Source organism: Anas platyrhynchos, chromosome 1 (assembly GCF_047663525.1).
Source record: "Anas platyrhynchos isolate ZD024472 breed Pekin duck chromosome 1, IASCAAS_PekinDuck_T2T, whole genome shotgun sequence".
NCBI classification, from domain to species: Eukaryota; Metazoa; Chordata; class Aves; order Anseriformes; family Anatidae; genus Anas; species Anas platyrhynchos.
Window position 1 is genome coordinate 185,193,723 of NC_092587.1, and position 22,108 is coordinate 185,215,830.

The 22,108-nt window shown below is 43.3% G+C and overlaps 1 protein-coding gene and 1 long non-coding RNA gene across 4 annotated transcripts in view; one reads left to right on the forward strand and one right to left on the reverse strand.

The window, feature by feature from the left end:
* MTUS2 (microtubule associated scaffold protein 2) overlaps nucleotides 1-22,108 on the reverse strand; it is a 275,206-nt gene that overhangs the window by 227,268 nt on the left and 25,830 nt on the right. Inside the window, exon 1 of one of the 3 annotated variants that reach the window (XM_072032650.1) lies at nucleotides 10,119-10,291. The exons of the other annotated variants lie outside the window; for them this stretch is intronic. The gene's annotated coding sequence lies outside the window, so the exon portion shown is untranslated. Of the gene's footprint in view, nucleotides 1-10,118; nucleotides 10,292-22,108 lie in introns of those variants that run through there. 3 annotated transcript variants of the gene reach the window in all.
* LOC140001498 (uncharacterized) lies at nucleotides 16,827-20,250 on the forward strand. Its single transcript, XR_011806742.1, has 3 exons — nucleotides 16,827-16,964; nucleotides 17,329-17,445; nucleotides 19,966-20,250. It is a non-coding gene; the product is annotated as an uncharacterized lncRNA (long non-coding RNA).

Below are 22,108 nucleotides of genomic sequence, written 5' to 3' on the forward strand. Positions count from 1 at the left end.
CTTGCCCAGACTTTGGCTACTCCCCTTGAATACATCCACATGCACATAAGGACCAGCTGAGCACAGGGGCTGGGACAGAGCTTTGCACCCTGAAGGGAATTTCACTCCCTGTGCATCTCCTGCACCCTCCTTGAAGGCTTTCAGCTCTACACACAAGCTGGGACAAAAACATGGGTTGATGCTACCAGCCCACAGGTGGCAAAATGCAAATCCTCCAAGTGAAATCCACAAATACACAGGGGCTGAAAACACTTCACTCATGGTATTTCCAACATTTGGAGGCAACCTGCAAATTTTTCACCAACAGGAAAAATATTTAAATGTATCAGCTAATTTATACAGAACAAATAATTCAAGCAGTCCAAATAAACAGCTGAAATCAGAAAACCTACAAGGAGTACATGTTACAAGGTTCCTTGTCGGTGAACTGCAGTATAAACTTGCTTGCGTTCAATTTGACAAACGTCAATCTGTTGACTTTGATTTAATTGCTCCTAATTTCTACCAATCTGAAAGCAAAAATAGTTTATTTTCACAAAGGACAAAAATACTATTCACTTCAGAAACATTAATGTTTATTGACTTCTTCATCTATACTATTTTGGAAAGACTTTCTTAAATCTTTTCAAATTCACAAGTAATTGCCAAATTACACACAGCAATAATTTGGAGATAACTGATCTCAGAACAATTTTACCCCCCAAAAAAGAGAAACAAAAATGCCTCTGATATTGCCTTCTGTATTGTAGACAACATTTTCAGATTGGTTCAGATTTACAGAATTGTGTATGCTAGTTAGCATTTATTTTTTCCTTCACGTAATTGCAGGACGTACATCAATAAGGTCTTGGATTCACAGAACTTAAGCCCAGAGGAATGAACCAATTATCTGGTCTGACCTCTGTACATCACGAGTTATTAAATTTCATTCATTAGCCCCTTTATTGAGCTGCAGAAGTGGTGACTGACTTCCACCTGGAATTTCAACAGTATCAGCTTTCAGCCATTAGTCCTTGACAATCTTTTATCCTCTAGTCCTCTATGGCCACATTCATCTATGATATCAAGTCACCTCTCAGGCTTTTTCAGATCTGTTCAGTATATTGAGGTGTTTAATGCCTGTCACTGTAATTTCTTGGCTTATTTCTATGGTTGTATCTTCTTCAATTTTTGATGTTACTTTTAAAATGAGAATACGAAGCCTTTAAAGAAAGGCAGAAATCATCCGTTCTTGCTGCCCCTTGGTTTATATACCCAAAGAGTGCAATCAGCCTCCAGCTAGCTGGCAAAAAGGGATACCACTAGATGCTTCAGCTATACCCCAAATATTTTGAGGAAGCAAAAAGCAGGTGGATTGCTTCACAGAAAGCAAACGATGCCTATTCCTCTGTCTGAGGCTTCCCCAAGGAAACTCAGTGGATATCTGCTGCAGAATTTCCACTGGCATCAAGTATCCCATGCAGGCAGGGGATCTGCAGGATGTGAAACTCTTTTACAAGATGACTGTAGAGCTTCATGTTCTCTAGTTTTAGTGGTGAAATTGTTGGCATCAGTGGGAAAAAAAAAAAAAAAAAAAAAAAAAAACAGGCGCTGCTTGCAGAGTTGAGCAGGGTTCACAGCCAGCTGCACAGAGGTGCTTTCCCATAGCAAATTTCCCTGCTTGGCACGGGAAGGCAGCATGCACACAGACCGTGCAAAGGGGAGAAACAAATCAGATGTGACCTGTGCTGTTCCTGGAGTGGATCCGCAGGTCCCAGGCAGCTCCTGCAGCTTGCTGCTGGATGACAAATGGTTTAGGGAACAGCGAACCGGTGTGCCAGGTGTCAGGAGATGGGAAAGCAGGTTTACAACACACAAGGTGCGATGCAGAGGGCTGCAGGCTAAGTGTTGTAAGCCGCTTCTGGAACCTCCTGGGGGCTGGAGCAGCTCATTACTTGTTAGTTTATTCCTTAGTGTGGTGCCCCGCTAATGCAGAGCTCTGCTGCTGGTGGCACTTGCCGTGGTGGGGACATGCCACCCTCTCTGCAGTGGCAGCTAGGGGAAGGCTGACATCTCTCCTGGGTCTCGTAGGAAACAATCATGCTAGTAAGTGGCAGGAAAACCTGTTCCCGAAGGAAGCCACCATCATCCTACCTCCAGACCTTTGCAGATCAACTCTTCAAGCAGGGTAGGGACAAACCAAGCCCACACACCGCTTGGTCTGGTGCAACCTCCCCCTAGAAAGCAGGGTGTGCAGCCCCTTTCCAGCGATTAATCGTTTCAGTTTGCTCCCTACCACCACACATCCCCTTCAGCTTTGTCTCCAGCAATGCTGCCAGCCCTCGGCATCCCGTGCAGATGTTGTCTTGAGCTCTGCCCCCCTGGAGCAGCTGCCCTGGCTCTGCTCTCAGCCTGTCCCAGGAGGTATTCTCACCCCTGGTTAAAAACAACCAGGAGCACTCACTGTTAAATCTGGGATGGCACCTCTCCACTTCCATCCCCTGGGATGTCCCCAGGGCCAGCACCGCTCACCACACAGCTCCTGCTTCCCCCAAGCACTCTCTTTCTCAAACCTAAGTGTGCCTTCCCAGAGAAAAAGCAGAGTGGTGAGGCACCTGCAACATAGCAAACGTGGGGTGGGAAGGGAAGAGGGGGAGCAAAACCCTGTCTTTAACCTTATTCCTGACACATATTTGGCTTTGAGTGCTCTACTGTGCAACTTCAGCAGTTTCCTTGCAGTAGGGTTACACAGCTCCCTGTATGCCTGTTTGGAGACCTTTCTACAAAAAGCTTTTGGGGCTCCAACACCCCCACTGAGATGACAGGGCTCCAGCCTTCAAAGGCTCCGCTGTGAGCTCCCTGCATGTCACCAAGCTTATTTACTCTGAGAACACTGATCCCCTCCAGCCAAGAGGGCACAGAAAGGTTTGTGCTGCTCCGGGAGGGTCTGTTTGCCATGACCTTGCGTTCCCTGAAACGCTTGGCAAGCTTTCTGAGACAGCATCGGATCAGGTGGCTGATTATAAAACTGACTGACTTTGCATGGATACTCGATACATATGGAGATCCACATCAGGACTCATGGGGCTTGTGCTGTGTATGAACCTCAGCTGTTTTTTCAAATGATCATTAATACAACTTCCCCCAAATCTGCAGCATGCCAAACCCCAAGCTGCACGATCAGTCCATCAAGTTGAAGTCTCACATGATCCTCGCCTCCCTGAGGATGCATTTCAAAAATTACTTAAAACACAAACGCGTTCCCTTTCCACTTTCATTTCTCTCAAGAATACCAAGGAGATCCATAAAATTTCTAAAACCAGGTTGTCATCTTTGGACATAAGCCATATTTGGGATGTCTCACCCACAAAGGCAAATGTTTCAGAAAGTGTTGGCCATCCAAATCCAGGAAGATGTGATGAAACTATTCTGCAGTCGTATACATTGCTGTTGCCTCCTACATCCTTTATAATAGATGTTATTTATTACACAGGGGAATGTATAATATATTAGCCCAGACAGCAGTCAGTCAGACAAGAAGGAACCAGCAAGGCATAAATTCAGAGCAGATTTTAGCTTCTGCCTTTTCCAGAGAACGATAGCTGCCTGACTGGCTCTGCAAGTGAGGGATTACACAAAACACACCGACATCTGTGCAAAATGAGTGGCTCAAATAAGATGATCAGTCTGATTCTCCAGGGAAAACGTGGGGATCACCTCAGACTAATTTTCCCTCTCGCATTTGTTTTCTAAAGGCTGTGGGAAGCAGAATGTGTGGTATTGGAAGCTATTGTGGTTTGAAGGCTCGATGTAAACACATTTTAATCTTACCATGACCTATGCTCTGCACATCCTCACATCCAAGGCCAATTTTAGGGAATGTGCAGCTAATCCATTCCCCTACCAGGATAGATAGTTCTCAAATGAATTTGTAGGGCCTTTAAAACGAGCATCATTTGATGGTTCCCTGCTTGTCACCCAGTTCCACGTCACCAGAGCACTTCCATTACTGCTCAGACAGCAGGCAGTGGTTCCAAAATGATTATTAATGATACTACAACACCCTATCTGATGAATACACAAATTTAAATGCCATAATTCATCCCAAACTGACAAATAATAATGAGGGAAGGGAAGAGAAGGGAAGGGCAGCTATGCCTGGCCAGGACTCCTAGCCACTAGATAGGTGGGAGAAGAGAATGGGTGCTTAAACAACCCTGACTAATGGTGACACTCACCAAGAAAAGGAAGAATCTTAACTTGGAGTATGGGATACAATAAAGAGAAGAAAACCCATGGTGTACAAACAAGCAGCCAGAGACCAGCTGTGAGCATCTGAGGTGTCCTGAGTGCCAAAGAAGTAGAGGACATGCCTGGAGAAATCAAGATGTGGAGTACTAGATGAAAGCCTACTCCCTGCTGCCCAGGGGAGTTTTCCCATTTGTTTCAGAAGATGTCATCCGCAAGGTTTAGATATTTGGAGCAGCTGTGTTAGAGATAGTTTGCAACAGAAAGAGTAATTGCTTAGATTGAAACACTCCTTTAAAATGAACGGAGAGGGCTTCAAAGAGTAGGCTGCCACATTTTCTTCAAACTCAGTTCTTGTCTGCATTATTTACTTGAAAAGCTTCCTTAATGATAGGGGAACAAGGAGAATTATGACACCACAACAGTGACCTCTGCTTGATGAAAAGGAATTGTTTTGATCAAGTGGGTTAAAACAGTTTTCCCACAAGGCTAAAATCTATTTTGTATGGACACCATAAAAATAGCCGGAAGAAAAGACATGCTTATTAAGGATCAAAAATTTCTAGGCTTTCAATTATGTGAGGAAAAGAAAAACCCTAGATATTCACATCTGAGACCTCTGAGATCCTAAAGAGGGGAGAAAAAGCAGGACAGTTCCAGTATTTTGGGGATAAAGAAACTGAGCAGAACAAAAATCTTTCACAAAAAGCATTTCATTTTCCTGGTAGTTGCAGGTCAAGGAGAAGTTGTGTGGTTTACCCAAGTAAGGCTAGGAGGACTTCTATGTAGAGGAGTTTACCAGTAAGCTAAATGCACCTTACAGTTTCCATTTTGCCACTCGAGTTGGCTCTAGGAGTTTATTTTCTATACAGAAATCAGAGAGGCAAATAAAATAAAAGAAGAAGAAATCTAGAAAATGTTATAGCAAATCTTGTCAATACCAGATCACTGCCTGCATCACTACATCACTGCTGTTGTTACAAACGTTTAATCCCAGGAGCTCACCACCTTCAATTATTCAAATGGTTCAGAGTGCTGAGATGCTAGAAGAGGACTGATGTCCATTTTCATTAATCTGGATCCCGTGTCAAGTTTCCAAAGCTGCTCACACCAACCATGCTGTAGTGAGAGCAACGCATTACTGCCAGGGCCCAGGGGCTGCCCCGGGACAGCTCTGCCCATGCTCTCCCCTGTACCACAGGGTCTGACAGCATCATACCAAAAAAGCATCTCCTCCCACTCATTACACTGACAAAACCAAGGAAAAACAGAGAATGTGCTTCCTAGATGGACTGAAACCCATGAAAAACACCAGAGATTGCTTCATTTCAAGGAGAGGAGAAAGGAGACTGGTAAGAAAGGTTTATTATGGAGGAAATGGGGCATGGCCTTCTAAAAGTGGATGATAGAAATGCATAGCTAATAAGCTATGTACTTAAAAAATTATCTGTCACTAGCAGAGCGTGTCTAAGACTTATTTGGGGAAGGAACACACAGCAGCCAGCCGCTGGCGATGCACTACATGCAGTACACTGGTGGGCAATACATTTATTTTAACCAATACATCAAATTGGATGTGGCTCCCTGCCTCCTTCATGGACCACCAGGTACCATCTGTATGTTTCCATATTCATTTATCATTACCGCATGCTTATTATAATTGCCACAAGCTTCACAAGGCTGCCCCTCACAATGGCCCCGGCCTGTCTTCCACATCAAATCAGTGGCAAAAGCAGAGTCCCAATGGACTGGGTCTTTGTTATGTGTAGTTCTGGGGACTGAAGCCTTTTTTGTTGCTGTTATTTCCCCAGAAAAGAACTGTAAAATCTGCATTTGGGAGAATAAAATGTTTCAAACACCACCAAATATTTGCTTCATTTCTACTTTCATTTTTAGTGTAATTATTACCTGGAATTTAAACTAAAAATAACAAAATCAGATTCTTTTATTTTGAAAACGAAGGTGTGCCCTATTTTAATTTCAAAACTTTTTTTTTTTTAAAAAAAAAAACCTTTCTGTAAAATGAAAAATTCATCTAAACCTTAGTTTTGAGTTTGATCCATCAGCATTTTCTAAGAAAAAAAGAAAAAATATGCCAAAAAATTCCTGGTCAGCTCTTGTAAAGATGTGCTTTTAAAAGATTCCCAGCTGGGCTGGCAGGAGACATGAAATATTAAATGCTTTAAAAAGGAAACAGGCCTAACTACTTCACTGTGCATTTGAATAAAAGTACCCTCCATTTTTTGGCCAGTTTTACCTAAAAAAAAAAACACCAAACAAACAAAAAAAACAGATATATAGGTTGTCAAATCAGCGTTCTGACAAGTTAGCACTGAAATTCCTATTTGTCCCTACATAATGCAGTAGGATGCTCTAAAGTCACAGATCTTCACCAAGCCAGTATTAGCTGCGAAGTATTATTAATTCTCAGTTCCTGGAGGTTTGCCACTTTAGATACTACATGAGATTAGATTATTTTTTTCAGTTTGCTCATTCTTGCACTTATGAAAACAATTTATGTCTCTAAAAGGTCCCAGGTAAAATACTACAGAAACGGAGCACACAAAATATTACAGTAATCAGCAAAGCGACTGCGCTACGTCTTCTGATAAACAGCTTTTTTACTTAATTGTGCATCCCATACACAAATGGATGGAGAATGATTTTCTTCCGTAAGACACAATTTCATCCATTGAACCACAGAAACGATGATCAATATTTTAGCCAGACACCAGGACATCCATCGTAGAACCCTGCTCTCATCCAGAGCAAGGAGCTCGGCTCTCCTGAGCCAATTAATCCGTGTTTACCCACGTGCTTCCCCATCTACAGCAGTGCTGAAGCAGTAAATCCCTTTGGAAATGAAATCTAGATATTAAACCCTGAACTCTGATGTGTGAACTGACAGAATCCGTCAATGACACACAGACATTCCTGGCTACAGGAAAGAAAAACCTCCCCAATGCAGGGCTGCTGCTGGAAGTTTTTCCCTCATTCACAGGCTGCTTAGCACTGCTGAAGTACATGGTGCACACCATACAACTCAATAATAAAATGTACTACTACAAATCCATGTTGTCTCAGTTAGACTCATCTGGGAGCTGCATGCCTTGCACAGCTTGGTGGAGTTGGTCCTCAAGTCCCTGGGGAGAAAGGTTGGCAGCTCCCAGAGACAGAAAGCCCAAGGCAGGCTAATTTGAAAACAACTTCTCCAACCTATAGTTGGAGTATAGAGAACACTGAACTGATTAAAAACAGCCTAAAAAAATCAACTGTTTTTGTTGGGTAATGGTCCATATAGCCGAAAAAATAACCACCAAAGAGCAGGAACTCAGCTGGCCCAAAGCTGGAGCTGGGGGCTAGTAAATCCCTCCAGTTTGCTGTGGAAAGCAAGGCTTACTAATTTCCACAGAACATAAAGGGAATAGGCAAGACCAATTCCACCAAAAAAAAATCCCTGAGGAGCAGCCATAAATTGATGAATTTTATGATAGTGTTTTTCTTAAAGAACTTGACTCCAGGAGGCATGGGATTAAATAAGAACCAAAAGCTTTAATTTAGAAGTGAATTTCTTGCCTCTATCACTGCAGAAAAAAAGCTCCCCAGAGCTCTGAAACCCCCTTGCATCAGCTTGTGACAACCCAATAAACAGGAAGTGCTCAGCTCATAGTCTGCCTTAAAAATGAATTTTTCCTTATTTTCAACAACACACTTTGGGCCAGGTTTTATATTTAGCCAGCTTTGGGGGCCTGTGAATCATATTTTCAATTTTTTCTCTATGAGGACTTGAGTTCCGTGTCATCAGGCAAAGGTGGGACCTTAGTAGGTATGCCTGGCTGCAGGAAGAAATACACCAAACTGCAGAATTTGGGGAAAAATGCACACTCTTCTCAAGTTACCACCGTCCTGGTGGAGAAGGCAGCCAGTCGTAGCCATTCACTTTCACAGGAAAGCTCTCAGTCAGCTTTTTTTGATTTATTTTAAGAAAGAAGATCCACCTGAATTTTTGGGTGGAAGAAGTTGTAGACTGTTTCTTCGGCTCACTCAAAATCTGAAAACAAATGCTAAAATCTCACTATCCAGAGAGCCAGGTTTCCTTTTTGCAAGGGTCTCCAACACCTTGTTCACATACACAGCACATTGATTTGACCCTGTCTTTTCCTAACTTCATGCTGAAATAACTCAGCAGCAGTACTTAAAAAAATAAATCAAATATACTGAGCAACACAGATTATTTTTAATAAAATCATTATGCTTTGCTTTGGGGGAAAGAGAAGTCAATTTTTATTCAAGTTTTCTAGCCTGACAAAAAAATCTGAAATACTGAAAGACATTAATGAGCTCCCTGTAATTTTGTGGAGGAAGGATAGTCATATCTAGAGCTATTTATTTTGTTTCAAAGCCCATGGTACAACCTGGAGGGGCAGGCACAAACCCCCAGGAACTGTGTAGGTGGAGTTTAGGAGGACAGTGATCCAAAAAGCCCTGGCTAACCCAGGTACGAGCAACAGCACACCATGCACAATTCAGGTTTCTGCTCGATGTGTTCTTAAGTACTCATAATCCTGCCCTCCTCAGTGCTGAAAAATGGGGCTGTCCCTGTCTATATCTACCTGTCATGTAAAGCCAGCTGAAACACAAACCTGGTGTTTTAGCCCAGGAAGTCCTTTAGGGCCTCATTAAAGTCCCAAGGCTCTGATCTGCTACATATCTTCAGACACAACATCCCTAACTCTGCACAAGATGCAGCTTTAGGATTTGCTCCAGTCACACCGGATGGCTGAGGCTGGCAGGGCCCCTGGAGGCCCCTGGTGCCCCCCTGCCCAAGCAGGGACACCCAGAGCAGGCTGCCCAGGCCCACGTCCAGGCGGCTTTTGGAGCTCCCCAAGGAGGAGACCCCACAGCCTCTCTGGGCAGCCTGTGCCAGGGCTCTGTCACACTCAGCCTATGGTTTCAGGCATCTCTGCTGTGAGCAGTCCCAGCCCTAGACTCAAGGTTAAATTGCTGTTTTCCAGACTAAGAATCTCTTAAGCTTAATTACAGCAGCTCTGAGAACCTCTGAGGAAAGCACGTACACCCTAATGTTTTCATGGGTTTTCATTATCTACTTTGTCATCTGTCTGCCATGAAACAGAGAAAAAGTGGGGTAAGATGTGTCGACAGCCCCCCCAAAGTCAAACCTATTTCCCATACCCCACAGGCACCAAGGCAAAAGGGAATCTGAGGTCACAGGACCCACCCCTGCTCGTGTCTTCAGCACAAGACAACAAAAAAGCCCATCATTTAACGTTTCTAATTCATCAGCTTCCATTTCTTTTTTAATACTGTAGTCTCTGTGTGCAGTAGACTAAGAAACACTACCACTGAAAGTCCTCCTGACAAATACCACAAGATCAAAGAGAAAAAGCAGAATTTAGCATGACGTGTTGAAAAATGAATGGTAAGGTTAAACAACAGCTTAGGAAATTATGCAAAGAGTAAGTATGCATTCAAAACAAACCCTCATAAGCAATGCTGAGAGTACTCCATATAACAGCCTTTTAATGGGATATAGCAACTGCTGTGCTATACAATTGCCTTGATATAAGCTCACAGGAAGATAAACCTTACAAGAGATAAACCTTACCATTCTTTTCCACCCAATGCGGCAATAGAAAATAGATCTTATGTGGCAATCGTTTTGAACTGCGTACCAAAATAAGAAGAAAAAAAGAAAAACTAAACTTTAATTTATCACAGAAGACCTGAGATGTTTTTGCTGTATGTCTATAGTGAATACAGCACTACTGAGCCAAGCATTACCAAAGTAAGGACCAAAACCCAAGCCACTAACATGAGCATCCCCAGATGCCCTTTGCTCACACCACACATCTTTGGGGTGCAATGCTTACCAGCCTCCAGCGGGACTCCACAACTCCTGCACCAGCCTCAGCCTCCACACAGAAAAGGCTTCCTCTGGCAGCTGTGTGGGCCAGAAGAGAAAACCGAGCGATGCGTTCTTTCAGCAGAAGTAGTGGGAAAAGGCTACTCGGTGCAGGCAGCAGTGAACACCACCAGCACCACTCATGGTGTGGTTACCTACCGAAACACGGAGTGCACGTGTGCCCTGGGAAGCCAGAAAACACTTCCTCGCTCATTAGCATTGGTGCCTCCTACCTGGGGAGGCACTAATCTGCTCGGATCATAAAATATTAAACATCACCGACTGAAACAGATGCGTTCGTCTCAGTGTCGTGCTTTGGCACCACAACAGCACATGAGAGACGTGGTATCAAACCGCGCTCCCGAGAAACAAGGGAGGCGACCGAGTCGCAAGCCACAGCTTGGCATGCTGAGTACTATTCTGGTGACAAGTCAAGTATTTTGTTCTCAGATCTGTTTGCAAGGAGCATTTTTGTGCATTCGGCAGAGAAATCAGGAGGGGATAGCAATTACAAAGAGCTGCCGCAGCTGAGCCTTTCAGACCATCGTGCCAGCGCACCCCGTTTCCCAGCAGGGCGTTCCTACTGGGAAAACCCGAGAGCTGCTCAGCATCGCTGCTCTTCCCACTGTGGTTCAACCAGCTGGATGCTTCTGAGCAGAACCCTAATGACTCCGCAGAGAAATGTTCCACCCATATAGGGACAAGACATTACCTCACCAGAGCCAGCAGCTTCAGTGGATTTATTGCATATTATCCCACGGTGGTTATTTTTCCTCCCCGCTTTAATTTTGTAGCACACAGTGATTCCTTGATACACGAATAATTTGCATAACCAAGCACAGGCTCATTTTGAAGCATGCTTACGAGAACATCCAAATGCCACGCTGCAAAGCTCCACAGGGCTAGGAATGGCACATCAGGTTTCAGCCTTGCTATTAAATCTTAATACTTCCTGAGGGCTGCGTACTCTTAATTTTTCCCAGTGCTTTTGCCACACCACAGTGTCATTTCAGTACAAATCAGAACAAAACTTGCACGGATTTATCTGATCTGCTCCTCTATCAAAGTCTTTGAACCCAGTTTTCTCTCAAAACCTAAGGGGAAAAGATAAAATGCAACATGGAGAAGCAAAAGATTAAAACACGTTGCTGTGTTTTTGAAAAAGTGAAACACTGGGGAAAAATACAGATTAAAATGCTTACTGTTCTCTCAAAGACACAGAACGATGGCTCTTGGCAGCTAACTCACAAATTCCAGTTTGTTTCCTCACAGAACCCAAAAAAGTACAGCTTTTTTATTATTTTTTTCCCCCATTTCATTTGTTGTTATTGAAATTTGCTGCAGGAATATGGTAGGACACCACTATGTGCTTTATCTAGATACAGAGCATTTAAAAAAATCATGTTCAGGGAATACTCTGGCCCACATTTATCACATCTTAGAGTGGAAAGGAGGTTAATGATGCTGCCTCGCTATGTCAGCCTGCAACTCTACACCAAGCTCTGTAGTTAAAAGCAACAAACAAGCACTCTCAGGGTATTGCAGCACTCATTTCAAAACACTACCCATGCATAATCGGGGGGTACGACTTCTGGATTATGTTGGCTATTGGATAGCTCTTGGTTTACACTTGCAATCCACCCTACACACTGCATACCTTCTGGTACATGCAGCTTCTGTGAGGGTATTCAATTGTACACTTCCTTGAGCTTTTTTCTTTTTAATTATTCAGTGTCGGAATTAATAAACAGCTTAGAAAACGAAAATGTCACGGCTTAGTGCAGAATGCATTAATTAATGAAGTAGGACGCAGGACAATTTAAAGGTACATTTCCCAGAGGCAGAGAGCTGATCCTCTTCCAGCTGGCATCCAAAGCAGCAACATCCCATTGACTGCAATGGGAGCCAGTGGGCTTAGAAGATCCTCGTCGTTTTACAAATGACAACAACCTGGTTTCCATAAACAACGGCAGAACTTGGAGCTTAAGCACTATTTAAGAGCTACAAAGTGCACAGTATGTTCAAAGGGATTAAACATACTTTAAAAAGCAATCTGCAGATCTCACAACAAGTGTTATAACAGTTTGATCCAAACATGCGTGCCATCAAAACTGCAAAAATTTACTGATCTCTCCCCTGCTTTCAACCTGTCCTACAATGAAATGTCCTGGGGGAAGGAAACAGGTCAGGGGAATTAGCTTAGAAACTAAACACTTCCAAAGGCTTGGTTTGCATCTACTCAGAGATGGATTGGCACTTTTCAGAGCTAAGGGTAGTTTGGGACTTGATTTATCAACTGGATTTGAGAAAGTTACTGGGATCAGATTGAAGCAAGGTACTGGGCTCTGCCATAGCTTCTCCCTGTATGCAGCAATGCAATAACTCCACCTGCTCTGAAGAAAAGGTAACACAACCCAAAATATCCTGATATGCCTTTCCAGAGGGGACAAAGCCCAGACAGTGCAGGTCCACCATGCCCTTTAGAAAACCACCACCGAGGGATCAGGTGGGAAGTTATGGCTCATATTAACATGTAGAAACCCACCTCAGCAAAATAATTATTTCTTAGCAACTGGATTTCTCTCCGGCTAAATTCCTGGGGGCTACACTCAATGTACTCCTGCTCACAGAAATGAAAGTTTCCTTCTAGAACTAGGCCAGGCATTTCAGACCTGAAAAAATATTATTTTCTGATATCAATTACTCATAATGTTTAATCTCTCGAGACATGCATTTTCTACTCTGGTTTTGGTCATTCCAAAACATGCCCTCATTTTCAACTGCTCACAGGTAGACAGTCAGATATGGAAGGGTTTACGCAAACACATGGTAAGAAACAGACAACCTCAAAGAGATTACAGTAGGATGAGATAAAGCACGGGGAAAATACAAAGTCAGGTGGAAAAAACAACAGTGAAATGCTTTGTCCCAGATCACCAAACAGATAAACAACAGGCTGGGGGAAGTGATGATGACCTCCTGATGCTCTGTTCAGTACTCTGTTTACTTGCAAAGCTTGTTTTTTTTTTTTTTTTTTTTTTAAGAACACCAACCTACTCCTAAAAAAATATCTTGTGTGGTATTCTCCTAAAAATATACTCTGTGAAGAGATGCTACACTGTAGGCTCACTTTAAGAAAGCTGGAATTTCAAACACAGTGGTACGCTAAAATGTAAATCCTCAGGGCATCTATGCAAACAAACCTTCTTTGTGGCTAGGAAAGGAGGGGGAGAATTCACACAACACACATGCACCAGGTCTGTGCGAAAGCATTTGAGACAAAACACGTATCATGCTTTAGCTGAGAAAACGCAGAATCAAAGTTAAACCAGAAATTATTATAACCTACCCCAATTCTGACCCTAAACAGGGACAGATTAATTCAATATAAAAGTGTTAATCCTTGAAGGCATGTAGTTATTTGATTAGGCAATGTGTATTGATCAGCAAAAATTAATTCTGACATCACTACCCATATTGACTGCTGTCCCTTGGCTTTCCGTAGAAGAATCATGGCTTCAGAAATGGCTCAACTGGATGGTGTCCTTCTTCAGGGTCTGGCTCCATTACCAGCCCCAGGCTGCATTCAGATGGATGAAGGGTCAATACTTCTCCAGGTGCTTACAGCTTGAACATCATCACCTCTTTCCTAGCACTGGTGCTTGCACATTTTCAGAACTGTTTAGATAGGAAATCTAGCATTTTCGTTTCCCTAGCTATAAAGTTCTGCCTTCACCAGAGCTTGCATTGCCTCCCAGTCCAGCGCTCCCTTTGAATTCAATTGATTTTTGTAGCTGCAGATCATTAGTTATGACCAAACTTAATGCGAATTCCTGTGGGAACCTAATGGACAGCATGTCTCAATTACAGGTCTGCCGAGCCATCATTACTGTTCACACCACGTTCAGCATGTCTGACAGCACTGGGGCCCACAAAAATTTGATGCAGTAGGCAAGACTGGGAGGCTAGAAGGTGTTTCAATACAGGGGCAGGTTTCAATAAAATTACCTTCAAGATAAAATCTCTTAAGAGAACAATTCACAAGTTAAAAACTATTTGATTGTGGTCTGAATTTAATGTTATCTTAATGATGTGCCACAATATATTATTTTTTTTAAAATCATAGCAATATTTATTTTCTCAAATTGAAGTAATTTCCAAAGTTTATTACACTGTTAAAAATTTGCAATGGCTTAGTAAAAGAGTAAATAATTTCCTACTTCAGAGCATCTGTCCCTCAGACTTGCAAGTCTACGCATCTCCAGCTGCCCCTTACTCGCTAGCCCTCGGAGCTGTGTTTATTCAGCATTTCATTTCTCAGTTATTTGTGAATATTAGCAGGTGTCTTATTAGCTTTTTTCCCCCACTATAAAGTGTGTAGATGAACAAGGAGTGGGAAAGATCTGCTATAATGAAAGGGTTGCAAGGCAATATTTTCTAAAGTCTTCCTGCATTCAGTTCTTGACAATTCGGGATAAATGTGAATGACCTACATAGTGTGTATGTGCATGAACTTTTCAGTTAGGTTATAAAGGCTACATCTACATTGGCCCAGCTTCAAAGCAGTTAGAGAAGAGACTTCACAATCAAAATTTCACCCTTGCATTTCCATGTTAGAACAGAGCAATTTCCCTTGGTAATTCACGACATCTCTGGAGTTCAGGATTCTGATCTCTGTTGGTATTTGCTTTTACTGCTGGAGCCAACAATTGTTATTCAAGCAAGTAAGGACCTTAGCAGACATGAAATGCAAACACCAAGCTCAAGAATACTTTTTCTGACCAGTATTCACAACTGAATTTGCCTTCTTGGTTAATGAATGGTCCAAACTCCACTATAACAACCCTGAATAAGTCTGGAAAGTTTTGTTCTGTTTTTAAGATGAGACATACTACTTGTACTGGCCTTTGGTGTTGCATCAAAATAAAATAGTGCCAACACAGTATATGCTTGTCACAAGCATGTAAAACATTGTGCAAAGGCTACGTACCCAACAAGGTGGAACACTGCACAACTGCACAGCTTGCTGCCTATCAGCTGTACAAATGCAACCCTGAGCAGAATCTGTCCTGAGGATTTGGAATAGGATTCAGATAGATGACCACACTTCTCAAATGGCTGAAACACAGTTTAATATTGCAGCATAATGTCAGCTAGACCTGTACGATCAGAACTCTTTGTAATACATTTTGTCTAGGATGTGCAGTCAGGAAAAATACTGTTCCAATGTCAACTTTTTATTTCAGCCCAGCTTTTGTTACCTCCACTGCTGGGACCCAGCAGGGCCAGACAGAAGTAGCAGGTGGGCAGCTCCTCAGATCAGGAAGTGTCTAGAGAACACACATACCAACGGAAATAAGTATCCAGTGTACAAGGTCACATTTTGTCACTGCCAAGAAAGTCCTGAATCACTTTTCTGGATATAAACACCTGCTTTCCCCTAAATACCAAAAACTTGTCTCCAGCTCATCTCCTGGTGCGTTATCCTGAGTTCTAGGGCACTGAAAGATGGCAGAAACCTAGAAGCGAGTAAAAATTAGCACCCGGTTTTATACAAGGTTTTTTTTTAGCCCTAGCACTCAATAAGGTTCCCCCATCAAAGGAGGCTTTTGAAAACAGGATTTGTCTACTTTGAAAATCCTTGACATTACTTAGGTCAGCGAGACTGCTCAAAGAGACGATGGCTTTGCAACTTTTACAAAGAAACCGCAGGAGCTCTGTAGGAACATGCTTTAAAAGACTCTGTCCCCTTTTCAGTTACCAGGGTGCACATCCTCGTGGGGAGAACAATTTTGTTAGCAAGAGCCCATGGCCTGCTCCAATATTTATCCTCCTGGGGAGGCAAATGAGACCTGCAGGATGTCTCCATCTGGTGCACCACCACCTCCTGCACCACCGCTGAAGATGACTCTGCCTCCATGGGCAGCTGGACAAGGTGACCTCCAGCACTCCCTCCCAGCCAACATAATGTCATGATCCTAAGTCGTGCTTTCACCTGTTGCTGCGAATAGACATACATTTCTCATTTGGTTAATGGGTAAGAGGTGAAGTTGGAGCCAAGCCCACTTTAATGTGTATGTACATGTGTTTGTATACATATGTTTAGCACTGAAACCAGAGCCTACCCAAACTCTGAGCAAGAAGGATGGGGAAGTGAATATTTATCTCCATATGGGAATCAGGTCCCAGGACACAGAGACCTGGGCACCCAGGGTAGCACACCATTGATGGATGACAACAGTGGCCTTTTTAATGTATCAGAAGTTCAGCTAGAAAGGTAATGAAGGAGATTTGGGGGGGGAGAAGAAAGATCAAAATAATAGTTTCAAAGCACTGTACCTATTTTTGACATTCTTACATCATGTTTCCATAGGAACTGGAATGCAAAGGAGCATGCTGTAGCTGTGTTCACAAATGTGTGGTTTAGTGGCTTGTAAAGGGTCGGTTATGGCCACCGTGACCACTCTGACAGTGCCATGTACCTGCTACCTTTGCTGCACAACACAACCTTAGCTGTGATGTTTGCAAAATCTCAGAAAACAACTGTTTTCCCCTTGTTTTTCCTCTCTTATCCTGCAGATGCTGGTTTCATATCCTCCTGTAGCCATGGTGCTCAGTGGTGCCCAGCCAGACCCACCAGAAGTCTGGAGGGCACCTGGGTTTCTACCAGGCATTTCAAGAATCACAAGAGAATGAGGACAGCTCAAACAGCAGGATCGTGTGGGTACTGGAGAGGTGGTGTGACACACAACTCAGGCTTTTACATCCAGCTTTGGGTCTCACCTGCTGAGAGACCTTGTGCAAGGCACGCCAGGTAAGATCTGCTCCATCTGTTGGCTGCCTGATCCACCTAGAGCAGCTCTGCATGTAAAGACATTCCTGGCCAACAGACATCATATAACCTGCCAAAAAACAGACCCCACAGAGAATCTCTCTCACCCCAAAGGACCCACCCAGCTGCCCCAGTCTATACTCCCCTGGTTACACCCACATGTTAAGCCCTTTGCCCACAGCATGGTGTCCTGTAACAACTGATTTTCTCTGTTCAAAATCATCCAACACAGCAGCAAGTCTGTGTTGCAGCTCACCCAAGCAGTACTTTTAACTTCATGAAGGCAGTGTTGCATGTCCTAGAGCAAGGTGTGGGCACATAGGTATGTTTGTTAACTTTTGAACAGATGTAGGACCATGAACATCGTGGGGAGCCAGACCTGCTGTGGTATCACCCAGGAGTCCTCCAGCAAGAAGCCCCTCAGTAAGCTGTCCTCAAAAATAGGACAGGTTTTATCCCAGAGGTAAGTAATTAGATTGCTCCGGAAAACAAGCATATGAAGCATGCAACATGTATCCCAGTGGGAAACCAGAACCTTGGACTGAGCTGGAGAATTAAGCTATTTAACTGCATAGACATTGTGTACCCAAAGGGGACAAAGCTCCTCCAGAGTGGTTATGTGAGATGAGCTGTGCACTTCTCTCTTGGACTTGGTAAGAGCCTGAATGACTGGCTCTACTTTTAGATGGCAAAAATGACACAAAACGACTCTGCGTTTCCTGCACTATCATTCTTGAATATGTACAACAGTGTAGTGTCATTTACAAATGGGATCACTGCCCTCTCATCAATTCAAAATAGCTGATGTGTAAGAACTAATTACCTGTACTTATGATTGAGAGAAAAGTAGAACTTGGGTTTTGTTCTGTTTAAGTGTTAACTTATTAGAAAAAAATACTTAATATTCAGTTCTGACTGATCCTAAGACAGAACTTCAAACAATCAGGGCAAAATACATACTCTTCTTTGGATATGCCAGGCTTAACTTCATCATCCCACAGGTAACTCAGCCAGAAAGCTGAAGACTCACCTTCTGGCCAGAAGCATCATTCAGACCATAGCTAGGAAGGCAAATTAATTTCAGCCCAAATGCCCTATCCAGGCAGGAGCCAACTACACATATCCTTAGACTGTTGTGGAAGTTGTTAAAAAATATTGATGCTTTAAAGTTAAATTTTTCAAATCAATAGTTGTCTATAGCACAGAGGCATTTTACAAGCACAAAGAAGCAATTTACATATTTAGGTACTCCACATACTGCAATATTTTTTCTCATCAAAATAACTGCAGACGTAGGTATTTTCATAAGAATCCCTACATAAATCACAGGCTTGACAAACATATCGATGTAGGATACTTGAATCCAAGTCTTATTTCAAATATTACAAAAGACAGTTTCAACCACTGGAAGATTAGAAGAAAATATCTGGGGAGTCCTGACAGCCTCATATTGAAAAACTATTTGGTAATTAAAAACACTAGAAAGCAATTTTTGTCTTAAGAACCTGATAAGTTAAAAGAAGATCTCATTAAGCCCAAAGCTTGTATTTTAAGGATCAGAAGCAGCATGCTACAAGCATACACATTACCCTTGCTTCTCTGCCTCTCTTCTACTGAAGTAGAAGAAAAATGCCTTAATTCCAGTTTTCCAATCTGAGTGAAATACACTGGCTCAAACCCATATCACCACATAGACTCAAAGACAGCGTGTAAGCTTTGCAAGTCTGCACGTGTTTGCACAACTCCAGATGTGAATGTTGAGATTCCCAGCTGGGAACAAATCTACAAGCCACAGTGAGATGTACTAAACTCAGAGTGGTCTAGATCGTTGCCCAGAAACACTAAACAAAAACAACGCATATAGCATACAGAAAGTATAGTGCACTGATAGCATACAGATGTTGGGATTTTTGGTACTGCCATCTTTAACACTGATTAACTCAAAGTCTATAACAAAGAAGATCACAGAGCCTTGCACGTTGCAGGTCATCTGTATGAACTCACCCGAGCATCCAGCTTTCTGCTCCAGGTCCCTTTGCAAGCAAGTCAGATCCAGACCTTCTCTCTTGCATTCAAACTCTGGATAGGCTGTTGTTACCTGTGACCACGTCTCACTCCAGAAAACCATCACTTTTAAAGATCGAGATGAACAGTGTAGCAAGGGATGCTGCAGGACCTCCTTAGAGGCTCAGAAGGAGCAGGGTTCTGCCCACTTGCTCCTGAAAGCATTTCTTCAGCTTAGCTTTCACACAGTAAATTCTCAATGCAGGGAAACAAAAAAAATATCCAATCATTTAACCTACAGGCTGGAGAGAAAGGAAGAGGCTGCCACAGCCATGCCTGTTCTGAATGCTTGGCAGGTACACAGACACAAGGGGAATGATGCTATAGATAAGTGCAGACAGAAATAGCTAGAAGGATGAGCTGGCTCAGGGTGCTGGTGAACAGCAGTGATCTCCCTTCTCCTGTGATTCCACCAAAAGCAATAGCTGAGCTGCAGATTCGCCAAGCATGCTGGCAGGAAGGTCACCCCAGGCTCTGAATCTCACGTGGAAAACCTTCTCACGCACATCCCATCCCTGCCTTGGGTGGAGGCGTGGGGAACTGCATCATCTCTGCCTGCTTCTGACTGAGCACAAAACCCTCTTGCTGTGTGCTGTGGGGTTTAGTGCTATTCCCAGAAACCCTGCTGGGAAGCTGCTGCTCACTGATCCCCCTACACCATCAGGGCAATCCTCCAACTCCATCTCAAAATGATGCTGAAGCACCAAGCCTGGGTACCTGGGCAGCCCCTCACCTCTTCCCCAAGAGCAGTGTGAATTTGTTCTCCCCGCTGCTCTTACCAGCCTGCACAGGGACAAATAGAGCTGTCACCTGTCACCCAAGCAACTTATCTGCAGAAAGACAAAATAGACAGACATTAAGGTTTTGCTCAGCTGCCACTATTTAATAACCCTTTGTTTCCTCCTCCTACATGGCAAAGGATAATTTTCTTCTAAAACTGGAAAAGAGCCTCACCCAACTGCACCTGTGCTGAGAAACAAGAAAGATTAAAACCCCTGCTTTCTGAAGCTGTCAGGGCATGAATAATGAGCCAGCATCCGCACCATGGGCTTATCTGTCCCAAGAAACTGAAGATCTGCAGCTGTTGGTACAATGGGACCACCTTGAGAAACCCCATGGCTTGGACAGCTTGAGCTCTGAGGAAGCAGATCTGAGGAAACAGGAAGGTGGGGATAAAAAAAAAAAAGGAAGTGATGGAGTAAAATAAAAGAAAAAAGTGCAAGCATCATTGCTGTTTACATAGCAGGGGAGTGAGGGTGATGAGGGGGGATAAGGTGTTTACTGGAAAGGAGACAAGACAGACCTTAGGAGACCAGGACTGATACATGGACAAGTGACTGAGTGATAAAGCAGAAGTCCTGAGAGGGAAAGGCAGCCCCCTGAAAAATCAACCCCTTTGTAAAAACTTGTATTAATCCCCTGAGGCTGAAAATGTCACGCTCTGATACACAGCTCAATTCCCTCACTCTTCACTTCCTTGTAACTGCTGCAGAGCTGCTTCTGTGGTACATCACTGGTCAATGGCAAGCTGAGTATGAGCCAGCAGTGTGCCCTGGCAGCCAAAAGAGCCAACCTGGGGTGCATCAGGCACCCAAGGGAATGGATTGTCCTGCTCTGCACTGGTGGGACCTCACCTCCAATGCTGTGTGTGGTTTTGGTTGCCACAGTAAAAGGACAAAACTATTAGTGTCTAATTGGGGGCTGTGAAGATGGTGGAAGGTCTATAGGGGAGCAGCTGAGGTCCTTCACTCAGCCCCGAGCAGAGCAGGCTGAGGGGAGGCCTCATGGCGGCCTGCAGCTCCCTCACGAGGGGAGCGGAGGGGCAGGCGCTGAGCTCTGCTCTCTGGGGACAGCGACAGGACCTGAGGGAACGGCATGGAGCTGGGACAGGGGAGGGTCAGGCTGGGGGTTAGGGAAAGGGTCTGCACCCAGAGAGAGGTTGGGCAACGGGACAGGCTCCCCCAGAGCAATGGTCATGGCACCAAGTAACCACTGTAGGACAGCACTCAGTGCTTATAGCTCAGGTTGCTTGAGAAAGTCAACATCCCTATAAATTAAACATGCCCAGGGAGCTTCCCAGGGCTAAGACTACCTTCCAAGATACAATTGAAAGAAGTGATTGCATGCAAGCTATCTAACAGGACATCCTGAACTCCCCAGGCAAGCCTGGAAAGTAACTGGGAAAGAGGTAGTTAGCGCTTTTAGGCCAGCTCCCCCTTGCTTGGCCCTGATCCTCATCTGCTAACACAGCCAAAGCCATAGCTCATGACATGGTTTGCACAAAAGCTACTGTCTTTATCTCCCTCCATTTGGCTCAGCTACCTCAGACAAAAAAAAAAATAGTAAGATATGTTTGTTATGGTAGCAAAACTTGGAAGTCTAAAATAAATGGCTGTTGAAATAATACTGAAAACAAGACACTTGAGGTCCAGAAAGATAAAAAGTACTGAGTGACAGCAGAGACAAAGGGAAACTTAAATTTGACGCAAGTAACTGCAACAGCAGTAACTGCCTTTAAACAACTTGTGCCCAGAAACACCCTCTTCAGGCACATTTCTTGCTGTTTTTAAGGAAATTAAAAATTTTTGAAGAATTATTGCTTATTTTTCAGATTACATTGCCTTGGTAGACAAGAACCAGGGCCTCTTGACAGTCCTTAGGTGGTGCTACAGCAACCCACTGTAGTTTAAATTCTGGATTTAAAATTCACTAAATAGAATGCATGTGGAACTGTAAAGTCAGGTATTTGTCTGAAAAAATTCACAGGGTGAAATTCCCCACACTTTTTTTTTTTAAATACTCAGGTCAAGGTTATTTCTATATTGATCTGAAAGAAGGTAAGTTTGAAAAGCAAGTATGAACCAGAAGATTTTGTGAATTTATTGAAAATTATTTTGCATAAAGTAGTTCATGATTTCACTCCTCTACGTGTACATACTTTGCAAGGCTTTCACAATAAGGTGATCAGTTAGTCACATTTTCTTTGTTGAAGGGGAGAACTAGAAGTATTTATGGTTTGATGTTTACCATTCAAATGATGGATAAGAAAACATGAACAATAA